Source organism: Canis aureus, chromosome 3 (assembly GCF_053574225.1).
Source record: "Canis aureus isolate CA01 chromosome 3, VMU_Caureus_v.1.0, whole genome shotgun sequence".
NCBI lineage: Eukaryota > Metazoa > Chordata > Mammalia > Carnivora > Canidae > Canis > Canis aureus.
In genome coordinates, this window is record NC_135613.1 from 35,544,894 (window position 1) to 35,571,264 (window position 26,371).

The following is a 26,371-nucleotide window of genomic DNA, read 5'->3' on the forward strand; positions in this document are numbered from 1 at the left end:
TTTCTTCTTTATTCAGTACTTCTTGAAGGAGCCAAGGCATACCCAGCAGGAATTCTGATTCCATGGCAGAGGCTAGGCATGGGTATGGCACCCTGAGCTGGATAGTGCAGCTTCGTCTCCTAGAGAAGCCGAATAACACATTTCATGATCCAGGTAAGGATAGAGATGACTTGCTGATGAATGGCAAAGCTTATACTAGCACACCAGTTGACCACAGCTGACGCAAGGCAGCGATATGGAATCCGGCAATCTGATGACTGCCTGACTTTCTGTTGATCTCTTTAGGGTCTCATTCTCTTCTCACTTCTCCCACCTTCACAATTGGCTCCTATATTTCATCTTTCCTTTCTTGGCTGGTCCCTTCTCTTCTAGGTTGTGATAAGATGAAACTTTTGTGGCTGAGTTCAAGATGTTGGCAGGTTTGGTTTCTGCTGAGGCATCTCTCCTCAGCTTGCAGATGGCTGCCTTCTTGCCATGTCCTCTATGGGCTTTCCTTTTTGCGCATGCATCCCTGCTGCCCCTCTCTGTGCCCCAATTTACTCTTCTTATAAGGACACTGGTCAGATTGGGTTGGGGCCCACCATATGGGCCTAATTTTAACTCACTTGCCTCTTTAAAGATGCTATTTCCAAATACAGTCACATTGTAAGGTACTAGGGGTTAAGGCTTCCACATATGAGTTTGGGGCAGGGGGTACACAATTCAGACCATAATACTTACTCATGGAGTTTGTGTGCCTACTGGGCGTTGCTCCCTTTCTCAGACCTTAGAATCATTTTGGATGCTGCAAACTGATGTGGACACTCACATCAGTTTTTGTACATCACAAGCTTGGCACCACAGTTACTGCTAAAAATGCATTTTCTTTTCTTTTTTTAAGATTTTATTTATTTTTTTGAGAGAGGTGGAGATAGCAATAGATATTGGGAGAGAGCATGAGCAGGGAAGAGAGAGAGAAGCCGACTCCTCACTGAGCAGGGAGTCCAATACAAGGCTCTATCCCAGGACACTGGGATCATGAACTGAGCCAAAGGTAGATGAAATGCCTAATCAACTGAGCCACCCAGGTGCCCTGAAACTGCATTTTCAAAGAGATATGACATTGTCAAACAAAATGTAACATAATGTTGAGACAGTGAATTACTTCAGACTAGTAATTTGGAGTCCAATAGATGCCAAGGATCACTGTGTTTCCTTTGAAAATCTGAGAAATCCTGAAATGCCCCTATAACTGCTCTGGTTACCCTAAGGTAACTTGGCACCCAGTTTGCGAACTCTTACATACATATCTATCAAGTTTGGTCTTCCCAATAATTCAGAGTTATGTATAATTCTTTAGACTATTTATGAGAGAAGGAAATGGATGCTGAGATTAGATACGCAATTTCACTAAGGTTACACAGTTAGTAAATAGTACACTTAGGTCTGTTTGCCTCCAAAGCTCAGTTTTTCCTCTGTTGCTGGGGCAGGCAGACTTGATTAGCATGCAATGTCCAGTCCTACCTCCTTTCAACATACCATATTTCCCTGCACTGCTGAAAGCTAAATGAAAAACCACTCTTTCCAGATTCCTGTGTGGCAAAGGTTCAGCATCAAAGGAGGACTTGCAAATCACATGTACTCACAAGAGATTTTAAAGGGGGAGTAAGATGGAGGTCATCACCAGGCCTGAGATGTGAGCAGTTTTTCCTACAGTGTCATTCCAGCAACTTGACTTAGGCTTGACTATCAAGATTATTAAAGCACTGAGCAGACTCAGTGTCCCTTTGCCCAATTAACACATTTCTGGAGGTCAAGGTGGTGACAGCAACGGGAGCTTCCTTGGATTGCAGCCACTGAGGTATGTTCTTGAACTCAGTTGTTTCAGTAGCTAGTTCCACATTCCTCACTTTTTTGACTGCGCAGAAATAGCAGCTCTGGGGTGTGGGGGAAGAAGTGTGATTCTTGTGATGCTCTGGGGCATTTCTAGATATACAGCTACTGTCCACACTTCCAGCCCTTTTAATACTTTAGAAAGCCCTGAATTCCCTGTTAAAAGATCTTTAAAAATCCTTGAGTGATATATGTTTCCTACACATATGTCTGAGTGATATCATTATATTGTACATACATAATAACTTATGAGAGAATAGCTATTACACTTGTAGTAAAGAAATAGAAAGCATAAAAGAGCATTCCAGCCATCATGGCCTGTGTGTTTAGAAGACTCAGATAGAAGGAAATTTAGAAACATCTCACAAAGTTAGCAAATTATATTCTATGAAAGTCCAGTGGCTATAAAAGAACATTGCTGGGAAATTAATGGGCTACTTCCTTTTTATGCTTTTAGAATTTAAGAAATAGTTTAAATAGGTGGTTTAAATAATAAACTTTGCCATATTCATACCATGAGCTTTTTTTTTTTTTTGAGGGGGGATGCATACATACATATACCTAGATGGTGAACTCTATAATTAACACTTATGTTGCCAAGAAATGGAGGCTCTATTTTGACACAAATAAAATAGGTTAATAAATCAAATTTGGCTGATTATCAAAAGAAGGTATTCCTCTCAATAATCCTACAGTCTGAGAACGCCCCAAGGTTCTATATGGTCTTAAATCTAGGAAATTATCTTTCCTTAGAGGTTATTCCCAACAAAATGAATTGAGTTGTGCCTTGGTGATTGATCCCACCAAAGAATGGGGCAGCCTCTCTTTAATATCCAGTCTAAATGTCATTGAGACCTAAGTTTGCCTTGTAAATCATAGAAGAACAACAGAGATATGTTTGCCCTGGGTCAGTGGTATCAGTCAGGGCCTTGGCAGGAAAATGCAAATCACTCTCAAAGAAGGAATTGAAGAGGGTTTTAATGAAAGCCCTATTTACAGTTAAGGTCAGGGTTAAGAGAACCAATCTGGGTTGGTGAAAGTCTTGGGGACTGGAGTTGTAATTGGCTATAGCTTCTGCCTGGCGTGCCCTCTCTCCCTGCTAATCCAGACCTAGAGGTCATCACACCCCTCTAATTTCTGAAAGGACAGGGGAGAGGGAGGTTACTGGGCTATGGAGAGAGTGCTGGTCACAGGAGAGGATGCACCTGGCATATGCTACATTTAAGAAAACATGAGTGACAAGGCTTTTTTAGTTTTTGCTTTCACTAACTCCATGGGGAAGCTTGGAAAGATGTTTATTCGGTGGGTCCTTCAATCTAAGGTGTCAGCAAGCCAGCCACCACTCTCACTTCAGGTGCCCATGGCAGACATTGCAGAGCCCAGAGGCAATCTTAGATCACAGATAAAGCATTAGAACCTTCCTCAATGTAGCATGCCAGACAGCCACTAGTAAGGAACAGGTCGGAGGCAGAACATGAGATTCATCACATTCACAATCACTGAATATTCAACTGGTCAGCAATGTGTTGAAATCAAGTGAACATCTGAGTATTTAGCTTGTGCCTCACAATATATAAAGGATTCTGATAAAGAAGAGAAAGCCCAGTATAGAGCAGTTCATTTAGTTGAAGGACTCAATAATGTTTTCCTGAAAATTAGCAGACTTAGAGGTGCTGATAGTAAACTTTTCATTTATCTGCAAGACTTGTGCTAAAAGGGGGGCAGCTAAGTTTACTGTGGCTCAGAGGAAAGAACTAGAGCCATGGGGGAAGAAGCATCCAAGAGGGGGGCATCTATCAGCTGTTTAGTGTTCAGAGCTAACCAAAAATGGTGTAACTTTTAAGTTCAGTTGAACCTGGATGAACCTGTCTCAGGGTGTTTTCAAATAAAACAATTTCTGATTTAGGAAAGTGGGTAGGCTAGAGGACTACTAATATCCATTCCAGGTGTACATTTCCATAGTTCTAGGCCATTCTGTGTGTTTGGTGGTACACACCAGGTCTCGGAGGGCAGCTTAAAGGAAAGCCATACTCATTCGCTTGGGAATCTTCAGATGGGTATAGCATTGGCAAATTCCCATACAATCCATTTGCCAGCTTTATTTTATAATGTGTCAGCCAGAAAGAACTCCCCTAGCCAATACTTTGTGCCCTCAAAAGGAAAGCTCACGACACAGTAAATTATTGATGATGCTGCCAAAAAGGAATTTCACTCTCAGATCAAATTTGGATTAAATGTAGTAAATCCACAGCATTAGTTTTTAATAACTAAAAAGTTCTGTAGATGTGCTTGAAGAGAATAAAACTACCCCCTTTAAAGGTCTGTTTGATGTAACACTTGAAAGCTGAGATGCAATCAATCATTAACAATGTTTAATATTCTCTACCTTCTAGAAATACAATACCGTCAAGGTGCTGAGGTGCGAAAACTGGCCAAAGTTCAAATCTCATATTAGATGAAACCACTTTTGAAGTATCATTTTCTTACCCACATTCAGTTTAGCTGTTTCTTCACTATATCACCTTTATTCATCACTACTTAGTTAAATAAAAAGACTTTGCCTGATACATGGGTCTCTAGGCACAAGTAGGGGGAAAGAGGACACGGTGTAATATATACAAGAAAAGCCAAGATTAGAGCTCCCAAAAATGACCCAGCAGCAAAATTGGATTTAGTGGTCTCTGTATGGAAGGACTAGGTATTTATTTAAATATGAGCAAACAAATTTCTGCAATGGTGCCGCCTTTTGGGGGGACAAATTTGAGGGCCTGTATTTTGTCTTATTTATCTGTTTCCTCAACTCAGCCCAGGTCTCAGAACATAATGGGGATCAATAGATATGCAGTAAATTGGATAAAATATGAACTCCCAAGTCCTCCTTCCTCTTTGCTCCTCAGAGTATTCAACCCATGAGAATTTTTTCTTTCTTTCTTTCTTTCTTCCTTCTGTTTTGTTTTGTTTTTTTCTTTTTTTTTTTCTTCTTTTATGAGTCTGTCTCCCATGCTAACCTGTGAGGTCCCTCATGGCCCAAAGCATGACATCTTAGGTCACTGATTCCCAGTGTCTAATTCAGTGCCTGCTGGGCACTCCTTTAGTATTTGTTTCCTCAGTGAGATCACACTCATATACTCAAATAGGTTTTACTGAAGAACAGCACTGGATGATAAAGAACAATGGCTTTCAGAGTGGCTGGAGTCCTAAATCGGCCATTTACTAACTTTAGAAACTATAGAAATATATTTATCCTCATTTATAAAAGAGGAAGAATAGTCATTTAAGTATATGATGCTTGTCATTTACAAAGTACTTTCATACATATGTTATATTCTATGTAGTGTTTATCTTCCCAGTTATACCCAAATGTATAACAGGAACAATTAAGAATGCCACACACTCTTACATTGGAAATATCATATAATCCTTTTTTCCTCCCTCCTGATTCCCATATACTTGCCAGCACACCTCTTCCTGCAGATGTAGGAACTGCTGGCGGCCACTTTCCTTTCAGAGCAGACCTGATGCCAGACTTGACCTTCCCCCCACTTCACCCTTTGTGGATCTCTTCTCTCATTAGATGTCATTTTTATCTGTCCTATTTGCCTGCACACCCTACCTCCATTTCCTTGCTTGCCATGGCCCGTTGGCTCAGTGATGGAACTTCAGACTACTCATATGGGCTTTGATCTAGCTTTCCCCTAAGTTACTCCTTTCATGATCTGTTTATGGACTCCACACATAGAAATTAGAAGCGAGAGGTGCCTCTCTGAGCTCCTGGGACATTGAAATTTCTACGGAAGCATGGTGAGATGGGCATCATTTCCCCATTCTTCCAATGAGGAAATCAAGGCTTGGGACAGTAATGCACCTTGTTTAAAGACATGGAGCTAGTAGTGACAGATCTGGAATTGGGGCCCAGGTGCCCTGAGACCAAATCCTGTGCCATTTCCCAAGCACATGCTTCTTGCTCCTACAGTGGACTGTTACTTTGTTCTATGCACTTAGTACTTCAATAGTAAAAACAATGCATCATATTAAGTGTGGTGGTAAAAGTTCTTTTCTGTAGTACTCTCTCATTCCTAAACCTGCCAGATGAAGTGAACTCTGATTTCTCAGAAAGAACAAAGCAGAAATCATCACCCTATACTATGGAGGCAGCGTGACATGTATAGAGAAAAAAGGCTTAAGAAGCAGCCTAGACAAATCACAGTACACTAGCTTGATGACCTTGAGCAAGTTATTAACTCCCTGAAGGCATTTTCTTACGTAGAAAATGAGAATAATATGTGTCAAATAATATGTCTTATTTCTCTGGGTGGTAAGGAATGAAAACCATATTTTTAAACACCTCGGCAACTCAACAAATTTAACTCGTGATCTTTTCTGTTTCCTAAATGACTATTTTCTTCTGCTGCCAATAAAGAATATTTTTAAAGAAAGTACTTATTCTGCCATCAAATTCTGAATCTTTCAATTATGGAGTTCCAAAGAAGGCTGAATTCTGCTTTGTTTGGGGGTTAACACCTTCATATAAAATGACATTTATTGGGAAGAGTTGAGATCAAATCAAGGACCAATCTAATTCCTTTTTTGTGGATTCATTATTCAAGGAAGAGTAGAACCCACTCACTGCCAAAGTCCTGAGTAGAAGCATAATTTCAAAAGCTAAACCGTCTTACCACATAAGAGCAATACAATTGTAACCTCAGAGTTATTCAACCTCAGATGGAGAGAAATGACATAGAAATATGAGTTACATAAGTGAGGAGCCCTAAGCCAGCTTGCAATATTTTCCAAGAATTTCTTTATAAAAGCCATGGAAAATATATTGAACAGCTATTTTGGCCTTAACAGTGTGTGTGGCAGAGCACCTCACAAAGTCTTCTGACAAGTTTTTACTGCTATGTTATTCTAAGATCTGTGCTTTATAAATTTTTTATAGTCGATTAGATTCAGAAGGACCCTCAGACATGATCCCAGGCAATATCCTGCTCAGTGGAGGCACCTCATCTTCAGTCTCAGTCTCCCTGGGCTGCTTGAGGAAGATGGAGGAAGGGGTAAAGAATGGCAGTAGTTAGTTCTGGAACAGTCTACCTCACGGGGTTCTACTAACATTGAATGAGTTTACAGTAGCACTCTATTCATCCAAATGTTAGTTTCTCCAAGAAAACCAGCACTGAACTCAGTTACAAAGACACTTGTCCAGGTTGTGCTGCTTTGTAAGTTTTCTCCTCTGCTTCTCTATGAGTCTGTGTCCTTGGACAGGACACTGCCCTGCCTCCTCTTCTTTCATTTTTCTTTACAAGCTATTCATATTCATTGTTTCAGTCTCCAGCTCTCTGCAGGTGATTTTTAAATCTGCAGGTCAAGGGCACCAGGGTGGCTCAGTCGGTTAAGTCTCTGACTCTTGATGGAGTTCAAGTCATGATCTCAGGGTCATGAGATAGAGCCCCACAATGGGTTGCACACTGGGTGTGGAACCTGCTTAAGATTCTCTTTCTCCCTCTCCCTCTGCTCTCTCCCCTCTCTCTAAAAATAAATAAATAAATGTAAATATGCAGTTCGGAACTCTCTTGAGAGCCCAGTGTTATAGATCTGATTTTTGAACACCTCCATCCAACACTGAACAGAAAACTTCAAAAAAGGAGTCCAAAACTGAATTCCTCAATTTACCCCCAATCTTTTTCTCCTCTTGACAATTGTCAAATAAATCACTAATGTTAATTATAGTTTTTTTAAACATACCTAAGTATAGAGTCAAAGTAGAGACTTAAACCATAATTAAAGGGAATAAGAATTCTCAAAAGTATTTGTTTTACACTCAAAATCAGAATAATTTACATTTTCTTTTTTTTTACATAAACTTTTGGAAGTATAACTTCTGTGCAAGTGGCCTCCTTTTCCAGAACATAATAGAATAACAAGAAACCTATATACTCTTCTCCCTTAAATGACCTGAGATCCTGGAAAAAATAAATGTAAAAATGTGGTTCTCAGACATTGGACAATAGGCAGCACAGGACAGAGAGAAGGGAAACAAAGCTGTGATTGTTCAGCTTACTGCCTAGACTAACAGCACAGGTGGGGAAAGCTCAAATAGGTCAGAATCTGGCAAGCAAAAGTAGCTAGATTTTGAGGGACACAGCACCAGAGTGGAGGTAGGTACACCCAGAGAGAGCTCCAGAAATCTGCAGAAAGGTCCTTTGAATTATTGGCTGAGTACCATTTTATGCATGCATGAAAAGAAATTACCAAAGTCAGGAAAGAGCCATATAGAGGGCTGAAATAGTGTGTGTGTCAACCAATCAGAATTGAAAGACACTGTAATGGTTATGATACCAGGTCAAGTTCTTAGAAGGGTATCACTGCAGCACTAGGACTAAACTAGCTCTACATGTAAAGCTACTCTGGATGTGTAACAAAGCTTAAAAAGCAAACACTGAAAGGATTTAGTTGTTCCAAGTAACTGCATGTGAGAATAAAATCCAACACTATATAAAGGAATGTAACAAAACTCAGCACCTAACAATATAAAATCACAATATCTGGCATCCAATTAACAGAGACCATAATCAGGGGGAAATTAATCAATAGAAACAGCCCCTCATGTGACAGAGATGATGAAACCAGTAAACAATATTAACATGTTCCATATATTCAAGAAGACAGCAAACACATAAACAGGAAGATCAAAAAAATATATAAGATATAAAAATAAGACTCAAGTAGCATTTCTAGAAATAAAAATATAATATCTTTTTAATGAATTATTTCCATAAAAGAAAAATTAATATGAAGATCTAACATTTAAAATTGCCCAAAATGTGGGGCACCTGGGTGGCTCAGTTGGTTGAGTGGCCAACTCTTGATGTTGGCTCAGGTCATGAGGGTTCCTGGAATCGAGCCCCACATCAGACTGTGCTCAGTGGAATCTGCTTGAGATTCTCTTTCCCTCTCCCTTTGCCCCTCCCCCTGCTCATACTCTCTCAAATAAATAAGGTTTTCTAAAAAATTGCTCAAAATGAAACACAAAGAGAAAGAGAAATGAACAGAGCATCAAGACAAAACAAAGAAAATAACCTTCAAAATGAAAGATATTGTCTGAAAAATTCAGGCCAACAAAGCAGTGTGAAACTCATTTCCAGCAGATCTGCACTGTAAGATATGTTAAAAAGAAATACTTGAGGCAGAAGTAAAATGTTACCAGATGGAGATTCAGATCTAATTTTTAAAAATGAGCCCCAGAAATGACAAATATATTACTTTTTTTCTCATTGTTAATTTCTTGTTAACAATTAACTTTATAAAATACAAAAATAGCATGAATTGTGTTATTCAGAGCATAGGTAGAGTAAAATGTATGACCATACTAGCCCAAAGTATAGGAAGGGGAAATTGAAGTATGAGGGTTCTTACAGAGCACATCAAGCAGCATAATAATAATCTGAAGGTGAACTGTACTGAGGATAATTCATCAAGAAGAAATATCAACCCCCCCAAAAAATGCAAGCATGTAACACCGGAGATTCGAAATATATGAAGCAAAAACAGAATTGAAAGTAGGAACATAAAAATCCACAACTATAGTTGAGAGTTTCAAAACTCTGCTCTCAGCTAGTGATAGAAGACAGAAAATCAACAAGGAATTAGAATTTTTAAGACAGAAAGAAAATCACCAAGGATATGAAAGACTTGAATAACACTCTCAACCCACTTGACCTCAGTGAAATTTATTGGATACTCCACCCCAACAGCAGAATACAAGTTCTGCAACAAGATTGATCATATCCTGGGCTACATATCAAGTCTCAATAAATTTAATCAAACATATGTTATCTGACCACAGGAATTTAAACTAGAGATGAATGTCAAGAAGATATCTGAAGAATCTCCAAATGTGTGGAAATTAAGCAACCGACTTCTAAATAATCCATGAATGAATGAAGAGATCTGAAGTGAAATTAGAAACTATTTGGAATTGAATGAAAATGAAAGCACAACACATCAAAATTTGTAAAATAGTTTCTAAGCAGTTCTTAGAGGAAATTTATAGCACTAAATGCTTATGCTATAAAAGAAGTGTCTCAAAATGATCTAAGCTTCTACTTAAGAAGCTAGGAGAGAAGAACAAATGAATTTACATATCATTAAATGCACTCATTTTAAATGTATGGTCCAGTAAGTAATAATAAAAGTATATAATCCGTATACCACCATAACCACCCCAAAATACTCTTGCAGTTAGATTATTCCTACCACCACTATTAACTACTACCATCCTAAGGTGACAACTGACCTGCTCTCAGTCATTATAGATGACATTTCCCTATTATAGAATTTCATGAAGTGCATTAATATGGTATGAACTCTTGCATTTCTGGCTTCTTTTTCTTAGCATGTTTTTGAGATTCAACCTTGCTGTTGTGTTTCAGTGATTTGTTCCCTTTTTTTGCTGAGTGATTTCCCATTATGTAACTATATCACAATGTGTTTATCTATTTGTTGATGGACATTTAGATTGTTAAATTGCACATTTTTATTATTATGGCTAAAACTGCTATGAGCATTTGGGAACAAATGAATCTGGGACTTCATCTGAAATTGCATATTTGCTTGGCTTTCTCTCCTTTCCTATTATGGTTCTCCTATTCCTTTACTGGTACCTCAGGGATACTTTATGAATTAATCATTTGCACCAGAATCCTTGGCACAGAATCTATTTCTGAAAGAACCCAACCTAAGACATCACCTGAAGCAAATGCATTTCAATATGTGCTTGTCTTTAGATCCACCCTGCCACTCATTGTCTCCAACACAGTCCAAGCAGGGAATTGCTGTCTCTGCTTCAGGAAATAGCATCATGCTTCTCACATTCACAGGAACCAGGGAGCATGCATAGAGATGGACCTTGAGGTGTGGGATCTAAGATGGTGGACTAGGGCAGCCCCGGTGGCGCAGCGGTTTGGCGCCGCCTGCAGCCCGGGGCGTGATCCTGGAGACGCTGGATCGAGTCCCACATCAGGCTCTCTGTATGATGCCTGCTTCTCCCTCTGCCTGTGTCTCTGCCTCTCTCTCTCTCTGTCTCTATGAATAAATACAAAATCTAAATAAAAAAAAATTAAGATGGTGGACTATAAAATTGGATAAGTGAGGATTTATTGACTCAAGATTCAACATTCTTGCAAGAATATATGCAGCTAGTCCCAGTTCACTAGCTTGAACCTGACACAGAACAATAATGAGATGGAGATGCAAGAATTGGTTTAACATACCATAAGCAAAGTGGTCAGAAAGTCAGGGAATTGAGAATATTAAAATGGATTTATTAGGAGAGAACAGAAATTCTACTGTCTGTGTTTCCAAGGAGGGCCTCAAGGATATTCACTTTCCTAAGACAATATACACTAGCAAAAAAAGCTATTGGCATTTTTTAGAAACTCAGTGATGACTATCTAGTATAGGTGAAGGTGGACAGAGGAGGTGCTGCTGGAATGGTAGAAGCCAGGAAACTGTTCAACCATCAGAGGCAAAGTGGCCACAATTACCAAAATGGGCAGCAATCCTGGAGTGGCCAGTAGGATGCTTTGACTTGCAAAGATCTGTGGCAATACATAATACATCTTGAAATTCCTAGGAGTGAAATAGGTGAGCAACAGACCACGGTGATGTTCAATGTGTATAACTGGGGCGGGCGGGGGGCGGGGGGGAAGGCTGGAAAGCAAAAATCTGATTTCATTTGCTGCTGTGGAAAATTATGGTCCCCGACCACATTTCCAGATCTAAGACTGTTCACAGAACCAGCCCCTATTGACAGAAGAGAAGTCCTGGTCCCATTGTTGAGGGTCCCTACAATATCACAAGAATATATGACAAATATTTTGGTGATTTGTTCATAAACATGTGCAATTTTTCTGGAAACAAGGTATTGGGAAAAGAATACATAGAATTTTCAAAGAATATTGTATAATACATCAGAGATGAAACACATGGATAACAGTTTAGATTTTCCCAAAAAGCAGAGCTTGAAACAGGGATTGCTTATAGGTAGTTTATGGGCAGAAGAAATATCAAAGAATCAGAGTAGGGCCAATGAGAATAATGTAGCAGAAGAAGAGGGAAAAACCAATCCAATGATATGTTACCAAGCTAGTCTCTAATGGGGGCAACTATTGCTTTATCCTGCTAGAGATCCTCTGAAGAATAATTTAGGATGAACCTCCAAATTGTCTACTGAAGAATGAAAGAGAAATATTATCTGCCAGTTCTCCTCCATTTGTCAAGGGTCACCTTATGGGTGACCCCTTACTTTGTTGTTCTCTGCATCAGAATGGCTCACACAGTTTCATGTGTGTGAGTATCTCAAAAGGCAAGTCTGAGAATACCCTGGGCAGAAAGCAAGAGATACTCAGTGCTCCTTGAGCAGTAGGGACTAGACTTTGTTTTATTAACTCTCATACAGAGTTATGGCTGGCTACCTCTCTGAAGGTGACTCCACTAAAGATTGGATTTGCATTTCCTCTGTCTTGGAGATGAGGTGAGCATTATTTGGCTCCATACTGCAGAATGGGAGCCAGATATGAGGGCACTAGAGGCACTAGAGGATCTTAGATACAAGGGGTGGACTGTATCAGATATCTCTTACACACTATTTCAGATCCCCTTAGCCTTGTTTATCTCTTAGTCCAGCAAGCACTGTTCTGTGTAGTCTCAGTCTGACTTGTTGCCAGTGCCATCTGACAGAGCCTCACGTCAGAACTGCACCTTTCCTTCCCTGAAGCTTCCTTCTCAATCCTGAGGCATGAAAATGAAATGTGCTGGGGCTATATGCAGCATCCACATGTGCCAAACCCAGAAGTAAGGCAAAGTTAACACCTCTCAGGGTGAGACTTTAGCAAATGCAGATAGACAGATGTGGATAAACTCTTCTTCTGACTCTCCTTGTTACAGATAATATGGAAATGCATCACATATGACCCTCAATAAGTCCTGTGGGATCAGACAACTAATAACCTCTAGCTGTGACCCACTCAATAACACATCTTTTGGTTGTCTCTCTCTGCTTTGCTCCCCAGTGTAAAAGAGCCATTCTATGGGATTGTAGTCCTTGCACTTCCTACCAAATCATTCATCTTTCAGCCACCACCTCAAGCTCTGAATGTTGGAGAATCCAGGTGCAGCAAAGGGTGACAAAATTATCATTACTTCAAGATGATGATTGCCTATCTAGAAAACCAAAGAGAGACACCAACAGCAACAAAATTCTAGTAACAGGACTCAGTACATTGGCTCACAATAAAATTATGCAAAAATGAATAGCTGTTCTATCTATGCATATTAATGTTAAAACATTGAATTGGAAATGTACTAAACCAAATGAGGACACAATGACTACATTCTGAGCCATAAAAGATATGAATTATTGGGAAGACATGCCATGTTCCAAGATGGAAAGAATTAAATGGTATAAATATGTCAATTCTCCACAAACTAATCTGTACATTTAATGAAATTCCAACTAAAATTCAAATTCTTTAACCTAACAACTTAAAAGATATCCAAAAGATAGCTGAGAAAATAAAATCATGAAAATAGCCAGCGACATTTTTAAGAAGAGTAATAAGAGATGCCTGACTCTAATTGATATGCAAGTTTGCTATAATGCTATGATTTCAAAATTGTGCATAACAGCTTTAGATAGTTCAGGAAACTGGCCCCAGTCGAGACAGATGTAATATATGTTAAAAGTGGCATAACATATCAGTTAGGATATGTTAAGATATTAGTGGATAGTTTTTAATAATAATAGCACAATTGGTTAGTCACTTGGGAAAAAAATACATCTTCCCCTCCTTCATAGAGAAATAAGTTCCAGATGGAATAAGAGCATCTTAGTTTGGTGTGCGTTCCTTCATAACTTTATTTTGGCATTTACTTATGCATTTGTCTATTTTACATTAAGGATTCCTTGTCTAGGAGGTTCTGCAGTTTGAGTTTGCTTTCTTTATTATTAGTTACCTCTGGTGTGTGGGGAAGGGACTGAATTTGAGAGTGAAGAAAAGGGACCCCTGGGTGGCTCAGTGGTTGGGTGTCTGCCTTTGGTTCAGGGTGTGATCCCAGTTCGGGGATCAAGTCCCACATTGGACTCCCTGCAGGGAGCCTGCTTCTCCCTCTGCCTGGGTCTCTGCCTCTCTCTGTGTCTCAAGAATAAATAAATAAAATCTAAAAAAAAGAAGAGAGAGAGAGAAGAAGAAAAAAGGGAGGTTTATGTAAGTTAATTGATTCATTTAACACTTGCCTATGTGCCATGTGCCAGGCACTATCCCTGGTCCTGAGGATATAGCAGTGGACCTCCACATGAACTCTGCCCTCATGCAGCATGCGTCCAAGTGGGGAAGTGTGAGACCATAAACAAAATAAATGAGTAAAATGTACTTACATGGTGAAAAATGCTACAGAGGAAAATAAAGCAGAAAAAGAGATAAAGAAGGAAGACTTCACCAAGCAAGTGACATTTGAGAAAAGATGTGACAATGGTGAGGGAAAGTCCCATGTGGATATGGGGTATATTCCCAGACAGTGGAACAGCCAGTGTAAGGAGCAGGGAGTGGGCCTGGCATGTTCCTGGCTCGGGTGCTGTTCCTTGGAGAAAGAGTGGCAGGGGATGAGGTCAGCAGGATAAGGCATTCCTTACAGGACCTTATAGAGTATTTGAGGACTATGCTGTTTCCTTTGAATGACAGAGCAATCTGTTGGAATGTTTAAAGCCAAGGACAGACATGATCTACCTTAGTTTTCTTGACAGGATTACTCTGTGGTTTCTAAGCCAAGAATAGCAGGAAGGGAAACCAGATAGGGGACTATTGCAAACCTGGAGAAGGGAGATGATGGAGGTTGGGACCAGTGTGGTGGCAGGGCAGCTGGCATAAAGCAATTGGCTTCTGGACATATTTTGAAGACAGAGCTACGGGATTTGTTGATCAGTTCGACAAGGACTATAAAAACAAGAGGGTCAGTAAGGCTCTAACAACTTCATTATGAGTGATATGCAAGGTGGATATGCCTTTAATAGAAATGGAGAGGCTGACAGCAGAGGTAGGTTGTAGAGGAGATGGCAGGGATTAGTTTTGGGTCTGTTACATTTGAGATGCTTGTTAGATATCCAGGTAGAGGTTTCAAATAGGTAGCTGTATGACCCCCCTGGAATCCAGGAAACAGGTCAGGAATGGACATATAAATTTGGGAGTCATCAGGTCATATTTTAAGCCATGAGATTGAATTATATAACCAAGGGAATGAGGGCATGTTTTGGTGATTCTGCCCATAAATATTCAAATTCTTAACTATATATATATAAATATATATATATGTATATATATATATATGTTGTATAATTGTTCAAAACTGGTAAAGCACTGAAAGAAAATATATGCAAAAATTTATACAACTGACTATAGAGTAAAACGTTCTGAGCTTGATACCAAAGGCACAGTTATGAAAGAAATCACTAACGGATGAGTACAATGATAATTTTTTAATGTTCTAGCTATCACACATGGCATATGTAAAAATAAGAAACCAGGGATGCCTCGGTGGCTCAGTGGTTGAGTGTCTGCCTTCGGCTCAGGGCGTGATCCCAGAGTCCTGGGATTGATTCCCCCATCAGGATCCCTGTGGGGAGCCTGCTTCTCAGTCTGCCTATGTCTCTGCCTCTCTCTGTGTGTCTCTCATGAATGAATGAATGAATGAGTAAATAAATAAATAAAATCTTTTAAAAAAAGGAAGCAACAGGTTATTGGAAAAACCAGTTTCAATATGCATGAAAGCACAACATACAAATTAGTAATTTTAGTATGTAAATATTTTCTAGCAAATCAGTAAGAATAAGATAAATGCCCCAATGGGGAAAAGTAAGTATAGATCTGAATACAAAATTCGTAAAAAAAACCCAGAAGCCATCAGTAAGTATACAGGAAGCATATAAACTAAAATAACATTTTCACCCAAATTGGCCAAAAAGAATTTTTATGTCATACCACCTACTTTGGGCAGGGGTGCTAAGAAATATGTGTTCTTTATACATTTACTGTAAATTCACATTAAATTTTCTGAGACTGACGTGGCAGTCTCAAAGAGCCTTAAACTACACGTATTTTTTTACTAGAGTGTCTACTTCTTGCAATCTATCTGAAAGAAATGGGTCATTTAAAAGGAAGTGAACTGTAATATTTTAAATTGGGAAATGGTAGATTAAGGAAACTTAAATGACTAATATTAGATATAGCTAAGTAAATTTTGCTACATCCATGTGATATACTATCATAGCCATGAAAATCATGTTGTAGAATGATTACAAAAATATTCCCACGGGTACACATTCTCTTAGTTAAACAGACCTGATAAGAAAATGAAGGGTGGAGTAGCTTTCCATCAAAAAGCTATATATATATATATATAATCTGAATAGAACAATCTAAAAGAAGATATATGAAAATACCACATTCAGTTTTGTCTGGGTGATGGAACCACAAATTATTTTATTTTTTCCTTTCTGCTTTATTGTATTCTCTCAATATTTTACCAAAATAAATGTTTTCCTAACTTTGTGTGGTTAAAAAATGAAATCTACATAAGGAATAAAAGAAGAAAGTCCAACAGTCCTGGTTGCCATCCAATATTATATAATCCTGGAGTGCTTCAAAACCACGCAGTGATGTGCTGACAGCCTGTCCAGATGTCTGGGATGGGAGTCACAGAACATCTTTGTCCTAGCAGATTGAATGGCTGGGCACACAAACAACCCGCTCTTTATTTTATTTATCTGTACTTTGACAAGGCAATTTTCCCTGTCATCATCATTATGCTTTTCTGTTACGAATTCAAGACACTTTACTGTGTACTTAATATACTTTATGGCATCCATGCAAATATCCTTCAAGTTGAGTGTTAATATTTCATTTGACTAATGAGGAAACCAAAGTAAGAAGACTTTGAGTAAGTTGCTCAATGTAATTGGCAAGTAGGGAGCAGAGCCACATTTCAAAGGCTGGTGTCTTTACCTCCAAAACGTCTCACTATATAGTAAATTCTTATTCTAAAGAGAGTGACCTGAAAGATGATTTAAGTGATGAAAAGACATCGGTTAAGGGCAGCCTGGGTGGCTCAGCGGTTTAGTGCCGCTTTCAGCCCAGGGTGTGATCCTGGAGACCTGGGATTGAGTCTCACGTCAGGCTCCCTGCATGGAGCCTGCTTCTGTCTCTGTCTCTGCCTCTTTCTCTCTCTCTGTGTCTTTCATGAATAAATAAATAAAATCTTAAAAAAAAAAAGAAAACTTTTTTAAAAAAAAGACATCGGTTAAATGGCAATGAATCTTATTGTGAAATAGTTTGTCTCTTTTCAATTATATTTCCAACCTGGTTAAATCAAGAAAAAAATATCCAGTTTTGTAAGAGCCTACCCACAAAATCTCTTTAATATTTGCTGATGCTCCTTTTTCTAATACTAAGAGAGCAGATCTAATGCCTAGAGGCTACTTAGAATTTAATAATATTGCTTTGTCTTACTGCATTTAGTATGCCTTCTTTTTAGAGCAAGAATACTGCTTTTTCCACTCAGAGTTGTAATACAAATTTTATTTTTTAAATAAATTTACATTTTTCATAAGTAGATTTAAAGAAAATATTCAATCATTACCAATATAAATAGCGCGCGCACACCCACACACAGAGTGTATGTATTTGCATATTTGCATGTATGTATTTGTGTGTATATATATATATATGTATATATATATATGTATGTTAAATGCAAATTCCTGGAGCTTGGAAAATAATTGAAACACTATGTGTGGCCCTTTGTCACAATTTTAGAAGTTTGAAAAAGGACATAGTTAACTTCTTTAAAACGCTTATGTTGATGGCTTGGTATCTTCTTATGTGATTCCACTTAATTCTTAGAGTTGTTCTGTGAGATTGGCACTAATACCCAGCTTACAAATTTGGAAATTGAGGCATTGTGTGCTAATGTAGCCTCAGGATACCCAGCTAGTAAGCGGTAAACCTAAGATCTCAACTCTAAGTTTTGGGTCCCCAAGGACTCAGTTTTAGACTACACCATCCAAGGAAGATAGTTAATTGGTCTGCTTTTTGCAATTCTTATACAACTGTTAAGCCATGAACATGCAGGAAACCCAAGAAAACCTCAGTGTAGGGGAGGCTGTTGTTGACCATAAGGCTTTACAAAGTGGATGTGGTTGATTTGGGCTTCCAAGGACAGGTTAGACCCCAGGAAGAGATTCAAGTGCATTTCAGATGAAGCAACTGAGGTGACTTCCATATCACAAAGGCTGGTTTCTGAAAGGCAATGCCTTACAACCCTACTGCTTTGTCCCTGCAAATGCCCAGAGAGGGGAACATTTTAAACTTCGTCAATATTTCACATCTTAATGTGAATTTTCAGTACTCTGCTGAAATCAGGTTGGAATAATGGAAAATATTCCAAGATCTGGGAGGTCATCAAAGCACAAACACCACCAAATAGGCACTGTGGAAGCAATGAAGCTAATTGTCCAGTTTGTCTTCATTTTGATAATTGCCAACTCCATACCCATGTGCTTGTGTATAGGGCTTTTTTTTTTTTTTAACCAGGGTTACCCAAATATCAATGATGCTCTCTGCAAAAATCAGGACAGTGGTCTGGCTCATATAAATCTCCTAATATGTTTCTCACTGGGATAATATCAAAAAGGAGTCTAAAGACTTATAGGACTTGACAAAACACATGATTCAAACTTCTGGCCAAGTTTTCTAGCCTGTGTGCATATAAAATTCTAGTCAGGGAAACAATGACCATCATGGGCCTCTGCTGGCAAAGGTTCCATGTTTATTATTGGGAAGATCACTTACAGCCCCAGGGAGGTCACAGTGTTGACCTGACATGCTTCCCATCCCATCTCTTCTTTAGCTGGTCATTCAAGCCATTTAAACCTGACACATCAGATCCTTTCGTCCTGAAAACCAGATGTGCTCAGCTGGAGAGAGAAAGGTCTCCTCTGTGCTCAACAGAATCCAAATCTGTGCAGTGAAGAGAGCCAAACTGACAAGCAGGCAGGGTTTGTCTCCCCACCCCCCACCCCTTAGCCTCTGCCTCCTTCCTATTCCCATACTGGCCCTGGTATTCCACCTAGAAAGAGGGCCATGATTCATCACATGCTCAGGTCTCAATAGCCCCCCAAATCCATCTGTTTTATCTCTGAGGTGTTTATTGAATATGTCCCCCATTCTCTACCCCACCATGACTCCTGACCTCACTCACACTCTCATCATTACTGCCTTAGATTAGGAAAGAATTTCCCAATTGACCTCCCATCTCTCTCCCTCAAAGACAATTCTCTGTATTCTAACAACGTTTATCAAAATAATAACTAGCACAAGTTAACTAGCACAAGAGATCGCAGCAGCCATTGCCGAGAGTCTGCTGTCAATGTGCTTCCTGTGAGCTTTTTACACACATCCTTTTTCCTGTCTTCCCTTCCCCTGCTCCCAAAGCATACCCTCCTCCATAGCTACCCTGAGCTGTTCCCACTTCTTCTGGATGCTTTACATAGTCTACCTCTGTGACCCCCAGAAAATCACTGTCAGCACTTAGGACCCCATTTCCTCCAGCGTAAAATGAAGAGACTCCATCGCATCTAATGTTAAATCCTGTGGATTTAAAATTGCTGAGTTTTCTCTTTCTCTTCCTTGTTGGTCTCTGTGCTTCTACGATGGAAGAGAAGAACACCAGTCAGATATTTCCCTGATAACCCCACTTTAGTCTGCTTTAGGAATGGCTCCCCTTCCAACCTGATTTCCCAGATTCCTGCCTTTCACTGTGGAGTCTCTGGCTCCAACTGCATTAGATTAAAGGTGTGATACACCACTGGATCCACATGAGTTTGTATTTGTCCTACTGGCCTCATATAGCTCAGTTGTGTCCCCATGTTCTTCAAGGTTAGTGATACGCCTATTTGCTTCTTTCCATGGATACTCTCAGCTGCCATTAACAACTAGGGAAACATAGATGGAGAGTCACATTTATTACATCATATATTTTTAAGATTTTATTTATTTATTCATGAGAGGGAGAGAGGCAGAGACACAGGCAGAGAGAGAAGCAGGCTCCATGTAGGGAGCAGATGCGGAACTCAATCCCAGGTCTCCAGGATCATACCCTGGGCTGAAGGTGGCGCTAAACCACTGAGCCACCCGGGCTGCCCTATTACATCATACTTAAGAGAAGGAGCGCTGCAGCCTGACAGCTTTAGGTTCCATTCAAATCCTGATCCTGCCGTTTATTGGCTGTCTACCCTTGGACCAGTTACTTAATCTCTCTGGTCTCAATTTCCTTTTCTGTATAATGGGGAAAATATCAGCTACTTCACAGTTTGTTATGGGGATTACTTTGGTTAATACAAGGCAAGTGCTTAAAACAGTGCCTAGAACACAGCTGAGTGTTATCTCTATGTTTGCTGTTATTAGCTAATAAGAATTAATTTCAAGATTTTTGCTAGAATCACAAGTAATAACGATAATAAAAACAATAATAGATATTAATTATTAAGTACTTGCGAGATGCTACCAATTTTTACATGATGTTTCCCAATTCCTGCCAGTGATGTTTTTCATTTTGCAGATAATAAAACTGATACAGAAACTGTCTCAGTACCCTGCTCAAAAAGAGAATATGTTTTTGAAGCCAAGACTGAGATCCAGGTCACTCTCGACTCCAAAACTCATATTGTTTCTGTTGTATCTGCTGTGCCACGACTACTCCTCCTCTAACTGCTTTCAGTTCTATTTTTCTGCTGAGCCTCAGGAGCTAAAGCTCCCAGTCCGGCACTCTCCCCTGTGCTGAGCAACCACACAGATACTGCTGTTTATGGGTTATACCCCATAGGCCACTTCCACCTCACATTCCAGAGTTCTGATGGCCTCTCGTATTTCTCCATCAAGGAAGCCTTCTGTAAGGTAAGAGCAGTATTTTTATAGGGTTAACCTTGACTCTACCTGGATATGTCATTATGGAAGCAATAGCCTTGCAGGATTCTCCTACTTCAAGGGGCGCCTTCCTTAGAATCCTTGAAAAAGAATGATTGGCCCCACGTGAATCACTTAGTTTGCCATTCGGGGTTCCCCCATACTCCTGCCCACCACTCAAAGCCCCTACTCATTGGGAATGGTCTCCACCTGGAACTCCTGGGCACACTCCCCCTTGCAACAGTGCTGTCCTCCCTTTATGGGCAGCACTAGATGAAGGTAGGGAAGCCACACTTCCCTGTACAGCCTTTTACCTCTATTCTCCATTACACCATCCTGAAAGGCCTCTCTAACTAAATTAACTGTCATGTGGAAGGAAGCACATGGTTTATGTAATGATCCATTATAATCTGAGACAGAATTACAAAAAAGGTAAACCCTTCACAGGTTTGGTAAACCTCTGTTAAACACACTCAGCTTCTCACTCTGTGCTGCCATGTCTACCAGGCTGCATGATAACCTTCTGCACCAGGTCTCTACAGTACGACTCCTTACTCTGTCTCTTGCTCTAGAGAAACATGGTGACCCTCATCAACAGCTTCTATCATCCCCATCATCTCCACAGATTATCTCTAGACACAGTAATCCCACAGTAGTTCACTTACCCTGTGGTTCACCGGGAGATAGTCCAGGGTGGGCTTTGGCTCTCAACATTTGAGGTTACTTTGATGCACCAAGCCATCCCCATATAGGTTTCACCAACCATTCCCCAAAACAGGCAAAAAATCCGAAGTCTTACATACACACTGATATCTCCAGTGAAAAATAAACTAGGAATCAGGGGCCATGAAGATGGGGAGAATTAAAGCAGAAGGATCTAGTGCTAAAACACTTGTTAATTGCTGATATTAAAGGATTCCAAGGATAATGAAAAGGGTGCATGCTACAAATGGCAGTCCTGGAGGGGGATCAGAACCTGTGGATCTAGGATCACAGACTCAAACCTTTGAGTCAATAGCATTGTAACAACTGCCTTGCCCCTTTCCTCCTTGTTTTTGATCTCGTATCCTGTGCTCACTACCTACTGCACTGCGGGCTGGGCCTACTGTAGGTAGGCCCCATAGCCCTGTAGCGATCCTTGCATAAAGAGATTCCTCAGTTCTAAACTATTGTGCCTGTCTGAAGATATCCATGACAGTGTGCAGCTTGAGGATCAAGACCCTGTCATCTTTACTCTTTTGTTTTGTATCTTTGCACTCACTGGATGAAAGAATTAATGAACTAAGGTATGCCAAGTAGAAGCCTGGATCACCTACAAATCTGTCTGAATTCAGAAAAGCAAAGACAATCAGATTCTGAATTTCTCTTTTGAAAAAGTGTTCAGTCCCCACAATAGTAATTTGATCTTTAAAAGTGATTTTTCCAGTGACAAAGATGATCACTAATAAAACACATTTGATCATGGTTATTGAAGCCCTATTTTTGGCCATCCATGCAAACAAAGCCCAAAGTTACTGTGATAGAAGAATTCCACCTGCAATTTGAGATGGATAACCAGAACTGCCACTTGCTAGTTACATCATCTGAGGCATGATATGCAATTGCCTGAGTCTTTTAAAAAATTTTTTTAAAGATTTTATTTATTTATTCATGAGAGACACAGAGAAAGGCAGAGACATAGGCAGAGGGAGGAGCAGGCTCCCTACAGAGCCTGCTGCAGGACTTGATCCTGGGCCCTTGGGATCACGACCTGAGCCAAAGGCAGACACTCAAACACTGAGCCACCCAGGTGCCCTGCCTGACCCTTATTTTTGTTATAGAGTGGGGGTACCATTATGTTGCTGCCCATGGAGTTTTGCAATGTCCTAAAAATGGGGTCAAAATCATTGTCGTTCCTTTCTGACACAGAAGTTTTGTGACTCCATGAAGTTTTAAATGTAATAATAGTAGTATATAGGCCATGTCAATTGAGCTGATAGGAGTAATTAGAGAAGACTAAGGGTTTGGTGAAAGCAAAGGCTATAGATGCAGGCAGGCTCTAAATTCTGATTTCCACATTGTCAGCTGTATATGTCCATACAGATTATCTAACTTCTCTTGTCTCATTTCTATCACCTGTATAAAAATATTTTGTTTTACCAGATTATAAAGTTTAAAAAGATAGTCAATATATTTTTATGTAACCTAAGACCTGGTTTCCTTCTACCCTCTTTCCTGATCAACTCCTCCTTCTGATCAATATCTCTTTCAATCTAATAAAGAGATCTAGGGAGTGTGTTTTTAGCGAATTTTATGAAAGACATTTATTAGGCCATAAAAAACAATGTTAACATTTTTACCCACTTGTTGGGACATGAAGTTCTACAATCTCTTTTTATGGGTAAGCTTGTTTTTCTTCATTTTTTTTCCTCTCCTGAACTCAAAGTTAGCCCAAATATGGTAACAATAAATCATTCAGACTGGGTTAATACATGCTGTTATAGGTTTAGATACCTCTCATTCCCCTTACTCATCTCTAAGACAGAAAAGGAGTTAGCAAACCTTCATTAGAATTGTTGTTTTGTGCCTTAAACCCTTGAGTACCATGTAATGTGATCTCTATTTTCCTTACCTTTCAATTCTCTGACTCTGGAGAAACCACAGCTCTGCTGGTTTTTGTGGAACAGACCACAGCAATGTTTTTTAACTTTGCTTAATTTTCCTTCCATCTGTTCTTTCCTCAGAAAGCACTTGCTGCTTCTCTGTCTCCCTTCAATAAATGCCAAGTGCTGTAGGTTTGTTTCTTCTCTTCTTCAGTCAACCCTAAGTGCCTCCTCTGCCTGCAGCTTTGACCTGTTTTTGTGGGCTCATCTTCCTGGACTCAGGGCTATAATTCTCTCAGAGTCTCTGAAGTTTTATAATTCAAGTGATGAGAACCCACTTTTTAAAATCAGCTTTGAAAATGTTCCATCTTGAGGTAAATTTCATAAAATGTTGTAAGAACTGAGATTTCAATAGACAAATCCTTTCTCTTTTATGCCTTCATAGCCAGTGGGAGGCTACATTAGACCCTATCCAGAATAATTCTTTTAAAAGAGGCAACTTGAACTACTACATATGCTCTTAGCACCATGATCTTGAAAACAAATGTTGATTGGATCAGTATCAAGAGAAATTCCAAAGTGTAGATATCTCAGTTGATGGAAGTAGTGGGGGATAGTTCAAGCCATACAAAATGGCTTCAAGTGGTTCAGAGCTATAAATAACACTGAATCACATGGTGAGAAAATTATTCAACACCTCTCTGAATTTCCTAATCCCTCATTTAATAGGGAGATAACAAGCATCAAACCCAGAACCTCAATAGAAAACAACAGCATGTAGCTAGAATTTCAGAATGTTTCTTTAACTGTAAGTTTTATGGTTTCCATTTGTCTTTTATCATTGCTTTTATATTTACACTGACTTACTATTCATGATAATAATATAAACTGCCCTTATAAAATATATTTCAGGTTAAAAAGATGACCCAATTCAAAGGAAAATATTTTTTAAATACTAGTGTGATACACCCATGTAGTAAAAATCATGAAAGTGACATGGAAATGACTGAAGTTAAAAAAATGTCAGTTGAATTGAATATATGTGGATCTTGGAAGGCAACTGGAGACTTGATTTTTTTTAAGATTTATTTATTTATTTGAGAGAGAGGGAGAGAGAGAATCTCAAACAGACTCCCTGCTGAGCACAAAGCCTAATGCAGGGCTTGATCTCATGACCCTAAGATCAGGACCTAACCAGAAACCAAGAGTCTAATGCTTAACCAAACTCACCACCCTGGTGCCCCCAGAGACTTGATTTTAAATCCTACCTACCCAACTGACTCTTAACTATAGGAAACAGAGGGTTGCTGGAGGGAGGTGGTGGCGTGATAGGGTAACTAGGTGATGGGCATTAAGGATGGCACATGTGATGAGCACTGGGTGCAAATAATGAATTACTGAACTCTACATCTGAAACTAAGGATGTACTATATGTTGGCTAATTGAATTTTTTAATTTCCAAAACTTAGAAATGGAAAAAAATCCTACCTCTCCTACTTATTATCTATATTTATAATACAGTAATATTAGTAAATAATTTACTAATTTACTCTGAGCTCTTGTTTCCTCATCTTTAAAATAGGGGAAAGCCCTATTCTATAGGTCATTTAGAAATGAAATAATATATATAATATGTGCTTAGTATATATAGTTCCTGACAGTACAGAGTAGAAACTCAATAACTGACTTCTTCTCCCTTTAAATTCTTATTTTATACTTGTAACTTAATTTTTTAAATTTATTTTTTATTGGTGTTCAATTTGCCCACATATAGAATAACACCCAGTGCTCATCCCATCAAGTGCCCCCCTCAGTGCCCATCACCCAGTCACCCCCACCCCCCGCCCACCTCCCCTTCCACCACCCCTAGTTCATTTCCCAGAGTTAGGAGTCTCTACTCAGCCATAAGAAATGACAAATACACACCATTTGCTTCGACATGGATGGAAGTAGAGGGTATTATGCTGAGTGAAATAAGTCAATTGGAGAAGGACAAACATTATATGGTCTCATTCATTTGGGGAATATAAAAAATATACTTGTAACCTTAAAAAAATTAAAGTATTGGCTAAGGATAATGGAACTATGTACCATTTCTGAGACAGTTAATATATATTTAATGAGTTACAAAAATATGTAGCTATCATTGCAATATAGACCTATGGTTGACTACTAATTATACCTCCAAAGAGCATAGGGAAAAAATTTATGCAAGAGTTGAAGAAAAGTCTATGTCGGGGTTCCCATCTGAGTCAACATGACCCACTTCCAACACTGTTTTGTCCTGCACCACCACCCTTTATCCTCACTTCACTTCTATCTCATAGTGACATCATCAGTCACATACATCTACAAACCAGAAAGCTAAAACAGAGGCTTTCTCTGTCTCTAGTCTGTCTCTCTCTTTCTCTCTCCTGTTGTCTCCTCCCTCCTTCCTCTACAATCTCAGGTGCAATGCATCATCAAGTCCTGTCTCATTAATCTTCCAAACACCCTTTGCACTGTCTCTATAACCACCACTTTCTTGCTCATAGCAATAAACTCCTAGAAGGTCTATTATATTCCCATGGCTTCTCCACTTCACCTTTTGCCCCTCTCCAAAGCCTCCAACATTTCAAATGCTCTACATGATTTGTTCCCTGCCTTTTCAATCCTTGCTCCAAACCCCTCTTTCTTTACATCCAACCTCTACACACACTATTCCTTTTCCCTAGCCAGCTCTATGTCCTTCCCATCCCTCTGCCCCAATTCCCTTCCAGCATCTATTCATCCATCAGAACTCAGATCAGGGGTTCCTTCCTCTGTATAATCTTCCCTGACCCTTGACCAAAGCCCTCAATTAAGTCAAACATATTAGTTATCCATTTTCTTTCTTTCATAGCACTTATCTATGGTTAACCTTTTAAA

General features: G+C 39.4%; 1 long non-coding RNA gene across 1 annotated transcript in view; it reads right to left on the minus strand.

Annotated features, from left to right (window-relative positions):
- LOC144310655 (uncharacterized) overlaps nt 1-24,101 on the minus strand; it is a 35,258-nt gene extending 11,157 nt beyond the window's left edge. The window contains exon 1 of the long non-coding RNA XR_013376301.1: nt 23,494-24,101. This is a non-coding gene — a long non-coding RNA (uncharacterized LOC144310655). The remainder of the gene's footprint in view (nt 1-23,493) is intronic.
- Nucleotides 24,102-26,371: the final 2,270 nt, after the last annotated feature.